Source organism: Ascaphus truei, chromosome 7 (assembly GCF_040206685.1).
Source record: "Ascaphus truei isolate aAscTru1 chromosome 7, aAscTru1.hap1, whole genome shotgun sequence".
Classification (NCBI taxonomy): Eukaryota; Metazoa; Chordata; class Amphibia; order Anura; family Ascaphidae; genus Ascaphus; species Ascaphus truei.
Window position 1 is genome coordinate 26,378,949 of NC_134489.1, and position 19,168 is coordinate 26,398,116.

Sequence of the window (19,168 nt, forward strand, 5' to 3'; positions counted from 1 at the left end):
ATACAGGAAGAGGGAGAAGCTTTAAAAGAAAAAATGGATGTGTTTCAGGCGAAAGTAGGAGATATAAATTTTTGGATGAATGTGATACGTAAAGCAATAAAGAATGTGAGTGATAGGGAGATAATGAGTGAATTAGACGAGATTATGAATCGAAGAAGGGGTATGACTGAAGAAGAATTTAAGAAGGTTAAAAAGGACCAGAGGAAGTGGCTGAGGGAGGAGGAGTTTAGACTGGAGGGAGAAGCAATGTTGGAGGAGGAAGCTAGAAAAAAGGAAGAGGCGGAGGGAGAAATGAGCCAAGTACAGATGGACCAGGGGGAAGGGGGGGAAGAAGGGCTGGTAGGTGAAGGTGAAGGTACGGAAGCCTTTAAAAGAAAATTTGAGGAATTTCAAAAAGAAGTAGGAGATGGGGTTTTCTGGGTTAGGATCATGAGGAAAGCAAAAGAAGGGATAAGTAATAAAAAGATTGGTGAACAGCTAGCCAAAATCATAGCATTAAGGAAGGAAATGACAAAAGAGGATTATGAGTTAGTGAAAGAGGAATGGAGGGTGGAGGAAGAAGAATGGGAAAGAGAGAAAAGGGAGGAAAAGGGGACCCCAAGAGAGTTGGGGTTTAAAATAGTTGGGGGCTTTTTTTGGGAGCGCCCCACCCCAGGGGGAAAAAAATTAGTAGGCTTGGAGGTAGAAAAGGAAAAAAGTCAGGAGACGCAGGAAGAGGCAATGGAGTTGTCCTCGGCAGAAAAAAGAATGTTGAAGCGTAGAACAGAACAGGAAGGAACAGCAGACCAAAAGTGGGAAAAGGTAACACCGAGAAAATTGAAAGTGGTAGAAAGTGGGAGTGATAGCTCACCATCAAAAAAAAATTGGGGAAAGGATCAAGAGCAGAAAGGGCAAGGAATCAAAGTACAAAGACAAGGAAGTGGAATAAGTGGAAGTGAGAGTAAGGGGAAGGATAAAACATTGACCCCGAAGCACACTCCAGGAGAGTCGCCAAGGGAAATAGCCTTAGGCAAAAAAATGCAGGAAGTTGAGGAGAAAGTAGGAAATAACGCTTTCTGGCTTTCAGTGGTGCGAGAAGAACATAGGGGACTAACCACAGAACAGCAGATGGATTGCCTAGAAAAAGTAATAGTTAGAAGGGCACAGTCTTCCAACCAAGATTTTGGAATGTATTTTGAAGGTGTCCAAAGAAAATACGCTAATATTATTTTTGCAAGAACAATATATAAGTATGGTGGATATAAGTAGTGGAGGGTTTTTTGTATAGGGGGGTTTTGAGGAATATGGAATGTTTATTGTTGGAATATACTAGAGATGTTTTTTATGATAGACGTGTTTTTGTTATTATTTTCTGAAAATGTAAAACATTGTATATTTTTGATCTTGGAACAATAAAATACTTTGAAAAACAAAATCTGTTCTTATCAGTTTAATATCTGATACGTCCCCTATCTGGGGACCATATATTAAATGGATTTTTAGAACAGGGAGATGGAAGAAGAGCTTGCTCTGTCCACTCCACGCATTGACCTGGTATTGCAGTACCTCCAGGACCGGTGCACTTCCCTTTGGGGATATTTGGCTTGTATCAAAAAATAGAAACAAATGACTGTCTGACAGAAAAAAAACAAACATGCATTTTTGGCTCTTTCTTTTGCAAAGAAAGAAGAAGATGAAATGACGACAAAATAAAGCCTCCTTCTTTTTGCTGTGTCTTGTTTGCTCTTTTGCGTGGCTTCTTACTTTCTTTTCTTTTCAGCTCCTCCTCGCATGGAGCAGGAGTGCCGCCTGCTGCCTAGCCTAATTCAGTCCGAACGAGCAGATGCCTAAGAAACTCCTGTTGAAGCTGTATCCAAATAGCCTGCATAGCAAACACTGCAGCAGCAAGCAGCAAATGCCTTGACTTGCTGGCTTCTTGTCACAATGGCTGGCTGGCTGGCTGGCTGGCTGAAATGACCTGAACTGAAAAGCCCAGCCACTGGCTGCTTGCTTGCTGCCTGAGTTTCATGGCAGCCCAGACGAGTCGGCTAGCAGAGAAAAAGTGGGCGGTTCCTATGCAAATAAGCAGACGAAGCCTGGTGCCGGAAAAAGAACTGGAAGCATGTGCCTTTTTGGCTGTTTGCTGGCCATGCGGGCCCCCCAGCAGTGTGTGCGGCTGCTTTTCTTTACTCCATAGAAAGTCTTTGGCTTTTGCATCCGTCGTCGTCGTCGCCGCCGCTGCTGCATAGACTCCCCGGAGCTGTGTCGGAAGGAGCGGAGGGACTGGAGGCATGCCTGCTGGGGGAGGAGGCGAGCGGGCAGCCAGCGGCTCCCTCTGCCCTTCTCCCTAAAGCGTAGCGCCCCCGGCCGTCGGGCGGCGCTCAGGCGGGGGCCCATTTCTGGTTATCGCTTCTCGGCCTTTTGGCTAAGATCAAGTGTAGTATCTGTTCTTATCAGTTTAATATCTGATACGTCCCCTATCTGGGGACCATATATTAAATGGATTTTTAGAACAGGGAGATGGAAGAAGAGCTTGCTCTGTCCACTCCACGCATTGACCTGGTATTGCAGTACCTCCAGGACCGGTGCACTTCCCTTTGGGGATATTTGGCTTGTATCAAAAAATAGAAACAAATGACTGTCTGACAGAAAAAAAACAAACATGCATTTTTGGCTCTTTCTTTTGCAAAGAAAGAAGAAGATGAAATGACGACAAAATAAAGCCTCCTTCTTTTTGCTGTGTCTTGTTTGCTCTTTTGCGTGGCTTCTTACTTTCTTTTCTTTTCAGCTCCTCCTCGCATGGAGCAGGAGTGCCGCCTGCTGCCTAGCCTAATTCAGTCCGAACGAGCAGATGCCTAAGAAACTCCTGTTGAAGCTGTATCCAAATAGCCTGCATAGCAAACACTGCAGCAGCAAGCAGCAAATGCCTTGACTTGCTGGCTTCTTGTCACAATGGCTGGCTGGCTGGCTGGCTGGCTGAAATGACCTGAACTGAAAAGCCCAGCCACTGGCTGCTTGCTTGCTGCCTGAGTTTCATGGCAGCCCAGACGAGTCGGCTAGCAGAGAAAAAGTGGGCGGTTCCTATGCAAATAAGCAGACGAAGCCTGGTGCCGGAAAAAGAACTGGAAGCATGTGCCTTTTTGGCTGTTTGCTGGCCATGCGGGCCCCCCAGCAGTGTGTGCGGCTGCTTTTCTTTACTCCATAGAAAGTCTTTGGCTTTTGCATCCGTCGTCGTCGTCGCCGCCGCTGCTGCATAGACTCCCCGGAGCTGTGTCGGAAGGAGCGGAGGGACTGGAGGCATGCCTGCTGGGGGAGGAGGCGAGCGGGCAGCCAGCGGCTCCCTCTGCCCTTCTCCCTAAAGCGTAGCGCCCCCGGCCGTCGGGCGGCGCTCAGGCGGGGGCCCATTTCTGGTTATCGCTTCTCGGCCTTTTGGCTAAGATCAAGTGTAGTATCTGTTCTTATCAGTTTAATATCTGATACGTCCCCTATCTGGGGACCATATATTAAATGGATTTTTAGAACAGGGAGATGGAAGAAGAGCTTGCTCTGTCCACTCCACGCATTGACCTGGTATTGCAGTACCTCCAGGACCGGTGCACTTCCCTTTGGGGATATTTGGCTTGTATCAAAAAATAGAAACAAATGACTGTCTGACAGAAAAAAAACAAACATGCATTTTTGGCTCTTTCTTTTGCAAAGAAAGAAGAAGATGAAATGACGACAAAATAAAGCCTCCTTCTTTTTGCTGTGTCTTGTTTGCTCTTTTGCGTGGCTTCTTACTTTCTTTTCTTTTCAGCTCCTCCTCGCATGGAGCAGGAGTGCCGCCTGCTGCCTAGCCTAATTCAGTCCGAACGAGCAGATGCCTAAGAAACTCCTGTTGAAGCTGTATCCAAATAGCCTGCATAGCAAACACTGCAGCAGCAAGCAGCAAATGCCTTGACTTGCTGGCTTCTTGTCACAATGGCTGGCTGGCTGGCTGGCTGGCTGAAATGACCTGAACTGAAAAGCCCAGCCACTGGCTGCTTGCTTGCTGCCTGAGTTTCATGGCAGCCCAGACGAGTCGGCTAGCAGAGAAAAAGTGGGCGGTTCCTATGCAAATAAGCAGACGAAGCCTGGTGCCGGAAAAAGAACTGGAAGCATGTGCCTTTTTGGCTGTTTGCTGGCCATGCGGGCCCCCCAGCAGTGTGTGCGGCTGCTTTTCTTTACTCCATAGAAAGTCTTTGGCTTTTGCATCCGTCGTCGTCGTCGCCGCCGCTGCTGCATAGACTCCCCGGAGCTGTGTCGGAAGGAGCGGAGGGACTGGAGGCATGCCTGCTGGGGGAGGAGGCGAGCGGGCAGCCAGCGGCTCCCTCTGCCCTTCTCCCTAAAGCGTAGCGCCCCCGGCCGTCGGGCGGCGCTCAGGCGGGGGCCCATTTCTGGTTATCGCTTCTCGGCCTTTTGGCTAAGACCAAGTGTCTGGCTGAGAGGTGATTGCTGAGACTGTGCTCCCTTGGCCCTGGATCATCGCCCCTTTGGGGGCTTAAGATCCTTGCTGCTTTTGGGGGGGCACGCCATCTCGAGCGACGAGAGGTGATCATGAGCGAGCGAAAGTGAGGGGCCGGCGCCTTTGCCTTGTGGGATCGCCCGAAAGGGCTTAACCCACTTGCTGCAATTAGGGTGCCGCACCCGAGCTTATTCAAGGCGGACGATGGCGTACGGTGGCATGAAGAATACAGTCCGGTTCCTGGTCGAGGAAGCCGAGAGAGATCGCGTGAGACTGCAACATGTGGTGGAGAAAATTCTTGGTGAGATGCTGGAGCTGGATGCGTCTAAGGTGTACTGCCTCCAAGACTTCCCAAGGCAGGGCTTTTATGACCTGACCCTGATCTCGGATGCAGACTGCTGGAATGTTTATGAGATGTGCCGTGAGAAGAAGGATGATCCAAGGCTGACGGGAGTCAGCGTGGCCCCGAGTTTTATGCTGGAAGACAAACCGCTGGTTGTACACATGTACAATCCTTTTGTGCAGAGGGAAGACATTGCTTGTTTCCTGAGGAGATACTGTTCCCTGGTAAGGGGGGGAGAAGTGTTAAGGAATGCATATGGTTTCTTCAACGGAAAGCGGCGATTTTGGGTTCGTTTTAAGCCTGATCCAGATCGAGGAGGAGGAGTGATGCAACCGCCTGCAAGTTTTGCCATTGGTGGGGAAAGGGGTTTTCTAAACTACCCTGGCCAGCCTGTTTTCTGCAGGAATTGTCACAAATATGGACATACCAAAGAAGAGTGTGACAAAGTCGGGACTGTATGCCGCAATTGCGGAGAAGAAGGACACACAGCAATGGCCTGTCGAGTCCCAAAAAAGTGTGACTTGTGCGGGGAAAGAGGACATTTAGCACGGCAGTGCAAAAAAAATAAGTCTTATGCCCAAACAGCAAGGGGTAGTGAGTCTGGAGATACCTCAGACTTTGTTGGACTTATCTTTAAGAAATTTCAGACAGAAGAAGGAAAAATGGACTTGCAGGAGGGGGGGATCTCAGAGGTAGACGAAACCCCTGAGTTTCTGCAAGGAGAACTGGTTGGTACTCAAAGTACAGATTGGGCAGAGAGAGTAGAATTGCAAGAGGAGGACGAAGCTCTAACAGAAAAAATGAATTTGTTTGAAAAAAAAGTGGGGGGTGTGAAGTTATGGGTAGATGTATTTCGCACAGAACGAAAGAATATAAGTAATGAGGAGTTAATTGGAGAATTAGAGGATATTATGAGTCGAAGAGCTCATATGACGGTAGAAGAATATTTGAATTTAAGAAAAGATCAGAAGAAATGGTTGATTGAGGAAAAAGCTAGACAGGAAGGAGAAGCAATGCTAATGGAGGAGGCTAGTAAATTAAAAGTCTTGGAGGAAGGGTTACATCAGGATAGTGAAGTAAGTGAAGGAAGTGTGAATAGAGCTTTGGAAGCAATACAAGAAGCGGTGAGAGTTTTAGAAAAAGGGCAAGAGGAAGAAGGGGAGGAAATGGAAGTAACAGGTATGGAGAGAAAAGCTTCAAAACGTAAGCCAGATAAGGGGGAGGTAGAGGGAATAGCTGGACCAAGTGAAATTAAACAGGATTTTTCTATCGCTAGGTGTGATAGCTTACAGGATACACCAAAAAGGAGGGTGATAGGGGGAACTAGAAGAGAGCCTGAAACCACATCTGTGAGTGAGTCAGAAGAAAGTAAAATAACTCAGAAAGGAGACAAAAGTAAGATAGTTGTAGACACACAAACGGTCACATTAGAAGGAAAGGAATCTCAGAAGGTACTTAGGATAGAAGGTGAGGAAAGTAGGTGTAAAGTAGATCAGGGGAAGAGGAGTGAGGTCATAGTAGCAAGGAAGGGGAGAGTGGAAGATGAATTTGTAGGTTATCCTGGTGTAAAAGCAAAAAGAGATGAGGATTGGGGGGTTAGAACATCGTTAGAAAGTCAAGAGAAAAGACAGGAGATAGCAAAGGAAACTGTGGGAAAAGGTAATGTAAAGAGGTTAGAACAAGAGAAAATAGTAGGAGTATGTAGGCAGATAGTTGGGGAAAAAGAGAATGTGAGGGTGAGTGGAGTGAGTGGGGAAAAAGTAGCAGAAATGTTAAGAATAGATGGGAGTAGCGGGAGTGATTGGGGAGGGATCTCCTCATCTGAAAGTGAAAGAAGTGGAAAGCAAAATAAAGAGAGAGAGGGGGGGGAGGCAACAAGGATGCTAGAACGGAAAGTGGGAGGGACAAGTAGGAGTGAAAGTGAAGGAGGAGCTGCCTCAATGGCAGAGAGATCAGAAAGTGAAGGAAGTGGGGTGCAAGAAAAGGATAAGGGACGCCCAAGTAAAAAGGAAGAAAGGGACTCTGTGTTTAAAACAAGCTGGGATATGGGGAGAAAAAAGGAATTTTTAGACAAGAAAACAAAGGAGGTTGAGGAGAAAATAGGAGAGGCAAAGAGGTGGTATGGGATGATACAGAAGGCAAACCCTCAAGGGGGGATAGACCAAAGAATAGGGGAACTAGAGAAGATGCTTTTTTGGAAGGAAAAGATGTCGCCAAAGGAGTTTGAGACAGAAATTGAAAGATATAGGAAGGTGTTAGAGAAACAAATAGCAAGCAATGAGAAAGGTAAAAAGATAGGCTGAACTAAGGAGGATGTAAGTGAAATTATGCAATGTATGTCTGATTGGTGGAAAAGTTAAATTGAAAATGTTGATTTGTGAATGTACAAAATTTATTTGTCTTGTAAAAATGTGAATGTAAATAAACATTTAAAACAAAAAAAATCTGTTCTTATCAGTTTAATATCTGATACGTCCCCTATCTGGGGACCATATATTAAATGGATTTTTAGAACAGGGAGATGGAAGAAGAGCTTGCTCTGTCCACTCCACGCATTGACCTGGTATTGCAGTACCTCCAGGACCGGTGCACTTCCCTTTGGGGATATTTGGCTTGTATCAAAAAATAGAAACAAATGACTGTCTGACAGAAAAAAAACAAACATGCATTTTTGGCTCTTTCTTTTGCAAAGAAAGAAGAAGATGAAATGACGACAAAATAAAGCCTCCTTCTTTTTGCTGTGTCTTGTTTGCTCTTTTGCGTGGCTTCTTACTTTCTTTTCTTTTCAGCTCCTCCTCGCATGGAGCAGGAGTGCCGCCTGCTGCCTAGCCTAATTCAGTCCGAACGAGCAGATGCCTAAGAAACTCCTGTTGAAGCTGTATCCAAATAGCCTGCATAGCAAACACTGCAGCAGCAAGCAGCAAATGCCTTGACTTGCTGGCTTCTTGTCACAATGGCTGGCTGGCTGGCTGGCTGGCTGAAATGACCTGAACTGAAAAGCCCAGCCACTGGCTGCTTGCTTGCTGCCTGAGTTTCATGGCAGCCCAGACGAGTCGGCTAGCAGAGAAAAAGTGGGCGGTTCCTATGCAAATAAGCAGACGAAGCCTGGTGCCGGAAAAAGAACTGGAAGCATGTGCCTTTTTGGCTGTTTGCTGGCCATGCGGGCCCCCCAGCAGTGTGTGCGGCTGCTTTTCTTTACTCCATAGAAAGTCTTTGGCTTTTGCATCCGTCGTCGTCGTCGCCGCCGCTGCTGCATAGACTCCCCGGAGCTGTGTCGGAAGGAGCGGAGGGACTGGAGGCATGCCTGCTGGGGGAGGAGGCGAGCGGGCAGCCAGCGGCTCCCTCTGCCCTTCTCCCTAAAGCGTAGCGCCCCCGGCCGTCGGGCGGCGCTCAGGCGGGGGCCCATTTCTGGTTATCGCTTCTCGGCCTTTTGGCTAAGATCAAGTGTAGTATCTGTTCTTATCAGTTTAATATCTGATACGTCCCCTATCTGGGGACCATATATTAAATGGATTTTTAGAACAGGGAGATGGAAGAAGAGCTTGCTCTGTCCACTCCACGCATTGACCTGGTATTGCAGTACCTCCAGGACCGGTGCACTTCCCTTTGGGGATATTTGGCTTGTATCAAAAAATAGAAACAAATGACTGTCTGACAGAAAAAAAACAAACATGCATTTTTGGCTCTTTCTTTTGCAAAGAAAGAAGAAGATGAAATGACGACAAAATAAAGCCTCCTTCTTTTTGCTGTGTCTTGTTTGCTCTTTTGCGTGGCTTCTTACTTTCTTTTCTTTTCAGCTCCTCCTCGCATGGAGCAGGAGTGCCGCCTGCTGCCTAGCCTAATTCAGTCCGAACGAGCAGATGCCTAAGAAACTCCTGTTGAAGCTGTATCCAAATAGCCTGCATAGCAAACACTGCAGCAGCAAGCAGCAAATGCCTTGACTTGCTGGCTTCTTGTCACAATGGCTGGCTGGCTGGCTGGCTGGCTGAAATGACCTGAACTGAAAAGCCCAGCCACTGGCTGCTTGCTTGCTGCCTGAGTTTCATGGCAGCCCAGACGAGTCGGCTAGCAGAGAAAAAGTGGGCGGTTCCTATGCAAATAAGCAGACGAAGCCTGGTGCCGGAAAAAGAACTGGAAGCATGTGCCTTTTTGGCTGTTTGCTGGCCATGCGGGCCCCCCAGCAGTGTGTGCGGCTGCTTTTCTTTACTCCATAGAAAGTCTTTGGCTTTTGCATCCGTCGTCGTCGTCGCCGCCGCTGCTGCATAGACTCCCCGGAGCTGTGTCGGAAGGAGCGGAGGGACTGGAGGCATGCCTGCTGGGGGAGGAGGCGAGCGGGCAGCCAGCGGCTCCCTCTGCCCTTCTCCCTAAAGCGTAGCGCCCCCGGCCGTCGGGCGGCGCTCAGGCGGGGGCCCATTTCTGGTTATCGCTTCTCGGCCTTTTGGCTCAGATCAAGTGTCTGGGCTGAGAGGTTGCGCTGAGTCTGTGACTCCTTGGCCTTGGGTCATCGCTTCCTGGGGAGCTTAAGACCCATGCTGCTATGAGGGAGTCACGCTAACTCGAGCACGGGAGGCGATCAGGAGAGAGAGAAGGAGAGGGGCCGGCGCCTTGGCCTTGAGGGATCGTTCCCCAGGAACTTAACCCTCATGCTGCTTTAGGGGCGCCGCACCTAATCCTGGACGGCCGGTTTTTGACGGATTGACGGAAGATGAGGAAAATGGAGAGTGAGACCTGCATAAAGAATACCATCAGGTTTCGGGTGGCAGAGTCGGAGAGATGGCGTGTGAGACTCAGCGTCATCGTGGAGGATGTCTTGAGGGCGATGCTGGAGGTGAACATCGTGGAGGTCGTCTGCCTGCAGGCGTTCCAGCGCCAGGGCTACTACGACGTATCGTTTATTAAAGAAGAGGAATGTGCGAGGGCTTACGTGAGATGTAAGGAGAGAGTAAGCGATTTGAAGAGGATGGGAATCCGAGCTGTACCGAGCTTTTTGCTAGGAGAATGCACCATGATGGTACATGTTTTCAATGCCTTTGTGAAGGAAGAAGAAATTGAGACCTTTTTGAGAAGGTTTTGTTATGTGGTGGGTGGTGGTGTGAAAAGGAAAAACTCATACGGAATATTCAATGGAGAGAGATCGTATAGAGTACGTTTCAGACTAAATGAGGGGAGTACAGGGGGCGTGATGCACCCCCCTGCCAGTTTTTGTTTCGGGACTAACAAGGGTTTCCTGAGGTATTCAGGGCAGCCTTTGGGAGTGATATGCCGCAATTGTGCGAGAGAAGGACATATTGCAGCACAATGTAAAGTGCCGAAGAGATGTACTTTTTGTGGACTTACTGGACATTTGGCGCATCAGTGCCAGGAAAGAACCTGTGTGCAACGGACAAAAAAGACTGTGTTAAATCCGAGGAGTCAGACAAAGAAGGAGTTGGTTTTGGGGGATGGGGATGTTTTGGAGGAGGAACAGTGTCAGCAAAGTGAGGAGAAGGGGGATAGGGGAAGACAATTTAGTGATGTAGAAGATAAAGGAAAGGGGGACAGTATAGAGGAGGAGGAGGATTATACACAAGCGGCAAGGGAGACGGAGTTCAAAAAGCCATATGCAGTGTCTAATTTAGAGAGTGGTTTTGGGATCAGGCACTGTAATGTATATAAAGAAGATGTCAGTGGGCAGGAGGTGGAAAGTGAGACGGATAGCAGGGGGGAGCAGGAGGAGGAAAGCGAGTCTGAAGGAAGTGGACAGGGAAGTGAGGAAGAGGAGAAGGACAGGGATCATGAAGGTGAGATGACAGAAATAGAAGAAAATGAGATGGTTTCGGGGGAGGAGGAGATTGGTTTAAGGGAAGAGGAAGAGGATGCTGGTTTTTTGGAAAAAGTGGAGGAAATAAGAAAGGTTTTTCAGTACGGAGCAGAATATGCAGAATTGTGGGCTAGGATTTGCAGTGGAAAACAATTAAAAGAAGGTGTGCTGGTTTTATATAGAAGGTGGTTAAATAGGGTGTATGTATATCCGGAAGAGGCCAGTGTGAATGGGGAGGATAGTGAGGAGGAGAGGAAGGATAGTGGTCGGGAGTGTGGGGTGACAGAAACAGAAGAAGTGAACCTAGAAGGAAAATAGGATGTTAGGGAATATTGGAAATGTTTGAAGTGTGAAGTACGAGCGCTTTATAAATGCATAGTAGAGAAAGTTTGTTTTGTTTGATAAATTGAAATATTATGAAATTTAAAATTTTTTGAGTTTTATATTGTAATTAAAAGTATACTAAATGTGAAGGGTCTGAAATAGAGGGGGTTATGTGTGGAATTGTGAAAGGTGGGTTTTGTTTTGTAGAAATATTGTTGTGTATATATGCTAATGGAATATATACTGTTTTTTGTTATTTTTCGTAAAGTGGAAAAAATTGTAAAACTTTATCTTTATGTTTGAATAAAAAACTTTGGAAAACAAAAAAAAAAAAATCTGTTCTTATCAGTTTAATATCTGATACGTCCCCTATCTGGGGACCATATATTAAATGGATTTTTAGAACAGGGAGATGGAAGAAGAGCTTGCTCTGTCCACTCCACGCATTGACCTGGTATTGCAGTACCTCCAGGACCGGTGCACTTCCCTTTGGGGATATTTGGCTTGTATCAAAAAATAGAAACAAATGACTGTCTGACAGAAAAAAAACAAACATGCATTTTTGGCTCTTTCTTTTGCAAAGAAAGAAGAAGATGAAATGACGACAAAATAAAGCCTCCTTCTTTTTGCTGTGTCTTGTTTGCTCTTTTGCGTGGCTTCTTACTTTCTTTTCTTTTCAGCTCCTCCTCGCATGGAGCAGGAGTGCCGCCTGCTGCCTAGCCTAATTCAGTCCGAACGAGCAGATGCCTAAGAAACTCCTGTTGAAGCTGTATCCAAATAGCCTGCATAGCAAACACTGCAGCAGCAAGCAGCAAATGCCTTGACTTGCTGGCTTCTTGTCACAATGGCTGGCTGGCTGGCTGGCTGGCTGAAATGACCTGAACTGAAAAGCCCAGCCACTGGCTGCTTGCTTGCTGCCTGAGTTTCATGGCAGCCCAGACGAGTCGGCTAGCAGAGAAAAAGTGGGCGGTTCCTATGCAAATAAGCAGACGAAGCCTGGTGCCGGAAAAAGAACTGGAAGCATGTGCCTTTTTGGCTGTTTGCTGGCCATGCGGGCCCCCCAGCAGTGTGTGCGGCTGCTTTTCTTTACTCCATAGAAAGTCTTTGGCTTTTGCATCCGTCGTCGTCGTCGCCGCCGCTGCTGCATAGACTCCCCGGAGCTGTGTCGGAAGGAGCGGAGGGACTGGAGGCATGCCTGCTGGGGGAGGAGGCGAGCGGGCAGCCAGCGGCTCCCTCTGCCCTTCTCCCTAAAGCGTAGCGCCCCCGGCCGTCGGGCGGCGCTCAGGCGGGGGCCCATTTCTGGTTATCGCTTCTCGGCCTTTTGGCTCAGATCAAGTGTCTGGGCTGAGAGGTTTGCTGAGACTGTGCCCCCTTGGCCTTGAGTCATCGTCGCCTGATGGGACTAAAGACTCATGCTGCTATTAGGGGGGTGCGCCATCTCAGGCAGCGGGAGGTGATCAATGAGCGGACAAGGAGAGAAAGTGAGATGGTGAAGGGCCGGCGCCTTGGCCTTGGGGGATCGTCCTAACAGACTTAACCCCCTTGCTGCTATAAGGGTGCCGCACCAGAGCCAAATGAGGTTTTTTGCGGACAAGGACGGAAAGAGAGAGAGAGACGGTGAGGGGCCGGCGCCTTGGCCTTGAGGGATCGTTCCTTGGAACTTAACCCTCTTGCTGCTGTTGGGGTGCCGCACCTGAGCTGGGACGGACGGACGCTGGAAAGAAGGAGCATTGAGAGAGAGAGACGGTGAGGGGCCGGCGCCTTGGCCTTGAGGGATCGTTCCTTGGAACTTAACCCTCTTGCTGCTGTTGGGGTGCCGCACCTGAGCTGGGACGGACGGACGCTGGAAAGAAGGAGCATTGAGAGAGAGAGACGGTGAGGGGCCGGCGCCTTGGCCTTGAGGGATCGTTCCCAGGAACTTAACCCTCTTGATGCTGTGGTGGTGCCGTACCTGATCCTCAGACGACAGACGGACAAAGATGGAGACCGGTGGCTGTGAGAGAAACACCATCAGATTCCTGGTGGAGAAGACAAAGAGATGGCGTGTGGGACTTCAGGTTATCGTGGAGGAGGTGCTGTCAGAAATTTTGGAAATAGAGATTGGAGACATCTTCTGTATACAAGCATCCCAAAGACAAGGGATCTTTGATTTGTCATTCAGCAAGGAGATGGAGTGTTTGAGAACATACAAGAAGTGTGGAGAGAAAGTGGAGGCTTTGAGGAGAATGGGGATCTGTGCAATCCCCAGGTTTTTGGCGATGGAAAGACCTATGATTGTACATGTATACAATGTGTTTATTCGTAAGGAAGAAATTGTAACCTTTTTGAGAAGATATTGCTCGGTGGTTGGTGGAGGAGAACAGCAAAAGAACTCTTATGGTATCTTTAATGGTGAAAGACTGTTTAGAGTTTGTTTCAGACCGGACCCGGAGAATATAGGGGGAGTATTGCACCCCCCTGCAAATTTTTGTATTGGAGCAAATAAAGGGTTTTTGAGGTACCCAGGACAACCTTCTGGGGTGATATGCTGGAATTGTGGAAGAGAGGGACACATTGCAGGCAAATGTAATGCACCAAAGAAATGTGACTTTTGTTGGGATTTTGGACATTTAGCACGTCAGTGCCCGAAGAAGAGTAAAGAACAAGGGACAAAAAATGTTGTGACTAAAATTGTACCAAAGGAAGTGAATGTGAGTGAAATTGGTGCCATAATAAGTGATATGAAAAGAGAGAGTGCCTTTATAGAGACAGAAAATGCAATATTGTGTGAGATTGAAGAGAATGAAGAATGTCAGAAGGAGGAAAAAGTTGTAGAGGAGGAAGTACAGGTTGATTTTGAAAGTGAGAGGGAAAATGAGGAAGGTTTTTTCTTGGAAAAGGAAAATGTAGAGGAAAGCAGTGGAAGACAGTTTTGTGAAAGAGAAGAAGATAAAGAGGAATGTTTAGATACTAGTGAGGAGAAGGTGGAGAGTAAAAAAGAAGTACAGAGAGAGAGCATAGAGAGTGAAGAGAAAGTGAAAAGAAAAGAGGAAATACAATTGAATTTTGTAGAAATATTAGAACAGATTGATAAGAGTACGGAAAAAGTAGGAAAGGATAGAAAGGGGAAAAAGAAAGCAAAAATAAAGAAAGGAGGTTTAGACAAGAGGTAGAGGTATGGAAAGAAATGTTTAGTAAGGGAAATCAGAAAGAGAAGAGGTAATTTTTTTTATGTGTTGTAATTTTTTATTTTTTGTAAGGGAAATGAAAGGTTTAGACAGGGAAAGATGAAAGAATGAGTGGAATAAAAAAATGAAGGGGAGTATAATTGGAAATTTTCTGGTATGATAACTGATGGAATTTGAAGTTTTTTTTGGACTAGTGGGGTATGGAAAAGTAGAGAAAAATGGGAATGTGTTGTGAAGTAACAAAATGTAATAGTGTTATTTGTTTGTTTGTTTGGAAATTATGAAAGAATAATTTTTTAATTATATAATTTTTGTCCAAAAAGAAAAAGTAAATAAAATGTCAAATGTATATATTATACAAAAAACAAAATAAAAAAAAAAAAATCTGTTCTTATCAGTTTAATATCTGATACGTCCCCTATCTGGGGACCATATATTAAATGGATTTTTAGAACAGGGAGATGGAAGAAGAGCTTGCTCTGTCCACTCCACGCATTGACCTGGTATTGCAGTACCTCCAGGACCGGTGCACTTCCCTTTGGGGATATTTGGCTTGTATCAAAAAATAGAAACAAATGACTGTCTGACAGAAAAAAAACAAACATGCATTTTTGGCTCTTTCTTTTGCAAAGAAAGAAGAAGATGAAATGACGACAAAATAAAGCCTCCTTCTTTTTGCTGTGTCTTGTTTGCTCTTTTGCGTGGCTTCTTACTTTCTTTTCTTTTCAGCTCCTCCTCGCATGGAGCAGGAGTGCCGCCTGCTGCCTAGCCTAATTCAGTCCGAACGAGCAGATGCCTAAGAAACTCCTGTTGAAGCTGTATCCAAATAGCCTGCATAGCAAACACTGCAGCAGCAAGCAGCAAATGCCTTGACTTGCTGGCTTCTTGTCACAATGGCTGGCTGGCTGGCTGGCTGGCTGGCTGAAATGACCTGAACTGAAAAGCCCAGCCACTGGCTGCTTGCTTGCTGCCTGAGTTTCATGGCAGCCCAGACGAGTCGGCTAGCAGAGAAAAAGTGGGCGGTTCCTATGCAAATAAGCAGACGAAGCCTGGTGCCGGAAAAAGAACTGGAAGCATGTGCCTTTTTGGCTGTTTGCTGGCCATGCGGGCCCCCCAGCAGTGTGTGCGGCTGCTTTTCTTTACTCCATAGAAAGTCTTTGGCTTTTGCATCCGTCGTCGTCGTCGCCGCCGCTGCTGCATAGACTCCCCGGAGCTGTGTCGGAAGGAGCGGAGGGACTGGAGGCATGCCTGCTGGGGGAGGAGGCGAGCGGGCAGCCAGCGGCTCCCTCTGCCCTTCTCCCTAAAGCGTAGCGCCCCCGGCCGTCGGGCGGCGCTCAGGCGGGGGCCCATTTCTGGTTATCGCTTCTCGGCCTTTTGGCTAAGATCAAGTGTAGTATCTGTTCTTATCAGTTTAATATCTGATACGTCCCCTATCTGGGGACCATATATTAAATGGATTTTTAGAACAGGGAGATGGAAGAAGAGCTTGCTCTGTCCACTCCACGCATTGACCTGGTATTGCAGTACCTCCAGGACCGGTGCACTTCCCTTTGGGGATATTTGGCTTGTATCAAAAAATAGAAACAAATGACTGTCTGACAGAAAAAAAACAAACATGCATTTTTGGCTCTTTCTTTTGCAAAGAAAGAAGAAGATGAAATGACGACAAAATAAAGCCTCCTTCTTTTTGCTGTGTCTTGTTTGCTCTTTTGCGTGGCTTCTTACTTTCTTTTCTTTTCAGCTCCTCCTCGCATGGAGCAGGAGTGCCGCCTGCTGCCTAGCCTAATTCAGTCCGAACGAGCAGATGCCTAAGAAACTCCTGTTGAAGCTGTATCCAAATAGCCTGCATAGCAAACACTGCAGCAGCAAGCAGCAAATGCCTTGACTTGCTGGCTTCTTGTCACAATGGCTGGCTGGCTGGCTGGCTGGCTGAAATGACCTGAACTGAAAAGCCCAGCCACTGGCTGCTTGCTTGCTGCCTGAGTTTCATGGCAGCCCAGACGAGTCGGCTAGCAGAGAAAAAGTGGGCGGTTCCTATGCAAATAAGCAGACGAAGCCTGGTGCCGGAAAAAGAACTGGAAGCATGTGCCTTTTTGGCTGTTTGCTGGCCATGCGGGCCCCCCAGCAGTGTGTGCGGCTGCTTTTCTTTACTCCATAGAAAGTCTTTGGCTTTTGCATCCGTCGTCGTCGTCGCCGCCGCTGCTGCATAGACTCCCCGGAGCTGTGTCGGAAGGAGCGGAGGGACTGGAGGCATGCCTGCTGGGGGAGGAGGCGAGCGGGCAGCCAGCGGCTCCCTCTGCCCTTCTCCCTAAAGCGTAGCGCCCCCGGCCGTCGGGCGGCGCTCAGGCGGGGGCCCATTTCTGGTTATCGCTTCTCGGCCTTTTGGCTAAGACCAAGTGTCGAAGTCAGAGGGCCAGCAGGGATAGTGCTTCCTCGGCCTTGCGGCATCGGCCCCTCAGGGGTCTTAAGCCGTATTGTAGCTATTGGGGAGGTACAACATCCTGTGCGATTCGGAGGGCGAGCACGAGACGGAGAGTAAGGGGCCGGCGCCTTGGCCTTGGGACATCGCCCGAAAGGGCTTAAGTCCCTTGCTGCTGTGGGGGCGCCGCACCCGAGCTTGAGAGCGGACAAGGAGAGCTGAGACAATGGCGTCTGGAGCTCATATGAGGAATACGCTTCGTTTCCTGGTAGCAGAGGCGGAGAGACAGCGAGTCAGCCTGACGTTTTTCGTGGAGACGATCCTGAATGGAGTGATCGGTTTGGCAGCAACAAAAGTGATGTGTCTGCAGGATTTCCAGAAACAAGGGATCTACGATCTGACCCTTTTTGAAGATGCGGATTGCCTGTGTGCCTACGAAAGGTGCAAAGAGATGGCTTTGGATGAGAACATGCGTGGAATCAGCTTGGGACCAAGTTTTATGCTGGAGATGAGACCAGTGGTGGTGCATATGTATAACCCCTATGCACGGAAAGAAGATATCTTTCTCTTTTTAAAGAGGTACTGCATGGAAGTGAGAGGGGGAGAAGAGTTGTATAACCCTTATAAAATGTACAATGGTAAGAGACGATATTGGGTGCGGTTCAAAGCAGACTCGACGGGGGTGGGGGGAGTGATGCACCCTCCGGCCAGCTTTAGTATTGCCGGAAACAGGGGTTTTCTTTTCTACCCAGGACAACCTACTTATTGTAGGAAATGTTTTCGTTATGGACACACAAGAGAAAAGTGTGAAAAGACTGAGGTGGTGTGTCGCAATTGCGGCGAGGAAGGCCATACGGCGGCCTATTGTAAGATCCCAAAGAAATGTGATGTGTGTGGGGTAAGAGGACATTTGGCACGACAGTGCAAGAAAAGGAGCTATGCTCAAGCTGCAGGAGGGGAGGACACGGATGTGGCAAGCCAAGAGGGAGAGGACCTGGAGAAAAAAGAGGAAGATTTTCTTTTGGACAATATTGCCCAAAGCTTTGTTGGGGGAAAGGGAGAGGGGGGTGAAGGTGGCCAGATCTTGATGGGGAATGGGGTGGCAGAGTCTCTGAGCATATCTGAGCAAAATTGGGCAGATAGTATGGAGGTTCAAGACACACAGAGTGAGGGAAGGAATGTTGGGGTAGAACAGCAGGAGGAGGGGATGGAGATTACAGTTGGGGGGAAAAAACCCCAAAAGCGTAAACAAGAAGTGGACAGTAGAGATGTGAAGGAAGGCCAAGGGGAGGAGGAGAAAGTGGGGCCTAGAGAAAAGGTAGAGAGGGTAGTAAAAAAAGATGGAAAAGATCTAACAAAAAAAATGGAGGAATTTGATAAGGCAGTAGGGGAGGTAGAGTTTTGGGTTAAAATATTTAGGAAGCAACATAAAGGGAGTTCAGAGCAACAAATGATACAGAGTTTGGATAAATTAATGAGTCAAAGGAAAAATATTACTAAAGAGAAATATGAGGAATTGAAAACAGAAGGTTTGCAGTGGGTGGAGGTAAAGGAGGGTAGAGCAGACTTTAAAGGAGAAGAGGAGGAATATATACTAGGAGAAACTGAGGAAATTAGTGAGGAGGAAGTACAAGATTTCGTGAAGCTTACAGAAGTGACAGTGGTGGAAGAGACCCTGGAAGACAGGCAGGAAGAAGGATCGTATAAAATTATAGAAACAATACAAAAGGCGGTGGGGGACTTAGGGAAAGGACAGAAAGAAATAGAAATAGCAAGTATGGAGGTAAAACCTTTAACCTCAGAAGATAAGGCAAGAGAAGGGAAAGAGGCAAAGGAAGATGTTCTAGAAGAAGGAAAAAAGGATGACGTTATAGGTTTTCCTGCCATATTCAAAACGCAAAGTCAGGAAGGAATAGGAACAAGTGCAAATGAGAAAGAGGGGGAGTTAAGCACCTCTTTTGAAAGTGTAAGCAGAGGAAAAGGGAAAAATAAAAAAAGCAGAATTGTTGTGAGTATAGAAGAAAGAGAAGAGCAGGGAAGACTAAGAGCAATAGGGAAAATATGGACCTATGAGGATTGTGTTAAAAGATGGGAAGGAAAGTACAACAAGCATTTGGATAAATGGATAAAAGAGAAGAAAGAAATAGTAGGAAAGGATACTTCGGAGAAAAGCAGAGAAAAAGCAAAAGCTGCAGAGCATGCTGTAAATAAAGAATTAGAAAACTGTGAAAGGGTAGTGGAGCGAGAAATGAAAGGATATAGTGACTCGGATAGTTGTAGTGAGGAAGAAGAGGAGATGGACCAAGGCAAAGAGGTGGATCTAAGGAAAGTTGGGGGGACAAGTAGGAGCGAAAGCGAAGAAGGAAGCTCTAGTAAGATGGAAGCTATAGAGACAGGGGGATCCGTAAAAGAAGTTTCAAAACAGGAGACAGTAAGGAAAACTGAGGGGAAAATGATGGTAGAACAAAAGAAAATTGTAGAAGTATGTAGTCAGATAGTTGGGGGAAAAAAGAAAGTGAGACCTAGTGAAGTGAGTGAGGGAAAAGTAGCGGAAGAAAAGTTAAAGGAAAAAATAGCTGAAGTGACAGAGAAAATAGGAAAAAGGGAAAATGGGGAGGAGGCCGGGGGGTTCTGGACACGTTTTTGGAGAGAG

The 19,168-nt window shown here is 47.2% G+C and overlaps 6 non-coding genes and 2 pseudogenes across 6 annotated transcripts; all 8 read left to right on the forward strand.

Annotated features, from left to right (window-relative positions):
* The first annotated feature begins 1,396 nt into the window (after positions 1 to 1,396).
* LOC142500842 (U2 spliceosomal RNA) lies at positions 1,397 to 1,567 on the forward strand (annotated as a pseudogene).
* Positions 1,568 to 2,384: 817 nt separating this feature from the next.
* Positions 2,385 to 2,575, forward strand: LOC142500665 (U2 spliceosomal RNA). Its single transcript, XR_012803198.1, has one exon. It is a non-coding gene; the product is annotated as a U2 spliceosomal RNA (small nuclear RNA).
* An 817-nt stretch (positions 2,576 to 3,392) lies between these two features.
* Positions 3,393 to 3,583, forward strand: LOC142500666 (U2 spliceosomal RNA). The gene has a single exon (XR_012803199.1). It is a non-coding gene; the product is annotated as a U2 spliceosomal RNA (small nuclear RNA).
* A 3,643-nt stretch (positions 3,584 to 7,226) lies between these two features.
* LOC142500167 (U2 spliceosomal RNA) lies at positions 7,227 to 7,402 on the forward strand (annotated as a pseudogene).
* An 817-nt stretch (positions 7,403 to 8,219) lies between these two features.
* Positions 8,220 to 8,410, forward strand: LOC142500667 (U2 spliceosomal RNA). Its single transcript, XR_012803200.1, has one exon. It is a non-coding gene; the product is annotated as a U2 spliceosomal RNA (small nuclear RNA).
* A 2,808-nt stretch (positions 8,411 to 11,218) lies between these two features.
* LOC142500116 (U2 spliceosomal RNA) lies at positions 11,219 to 11,417 on the forward strand. The gene has a single exon (XR_012802814.1). It is a non-coding gene; the product is annotated as a U2 spliceosomal RNA (small nuclear RNA).
* A 3,027-nt stretch (positions 11,418 to 14,444) lies between these two features.
* LOC142500188 (U2 spliceosomal RNA) lies at positions 14,445 to 14,633 on the forward strand. The gene has a single exon (XR_012802840.1). It is a non-coding gene; the product is annotated as a U2 spliceosomal RNA (small nuclear RNA).
* An 821-nt stretch (positions 14,634 to 15,454) lies between these two features.
* LOC142500668 (U2 spliceosomal RNA) lies at positions 15,455 to 15,645 on the forward strand. The gene has a single exon (XR_012803201.1). It is a non-coding gene; the product is annotated as a U2 spliceosomal RNA (small nuclear RNA).
* Positions 15,646 to 19,168: the final 3,523 nt, after the last annotated feature.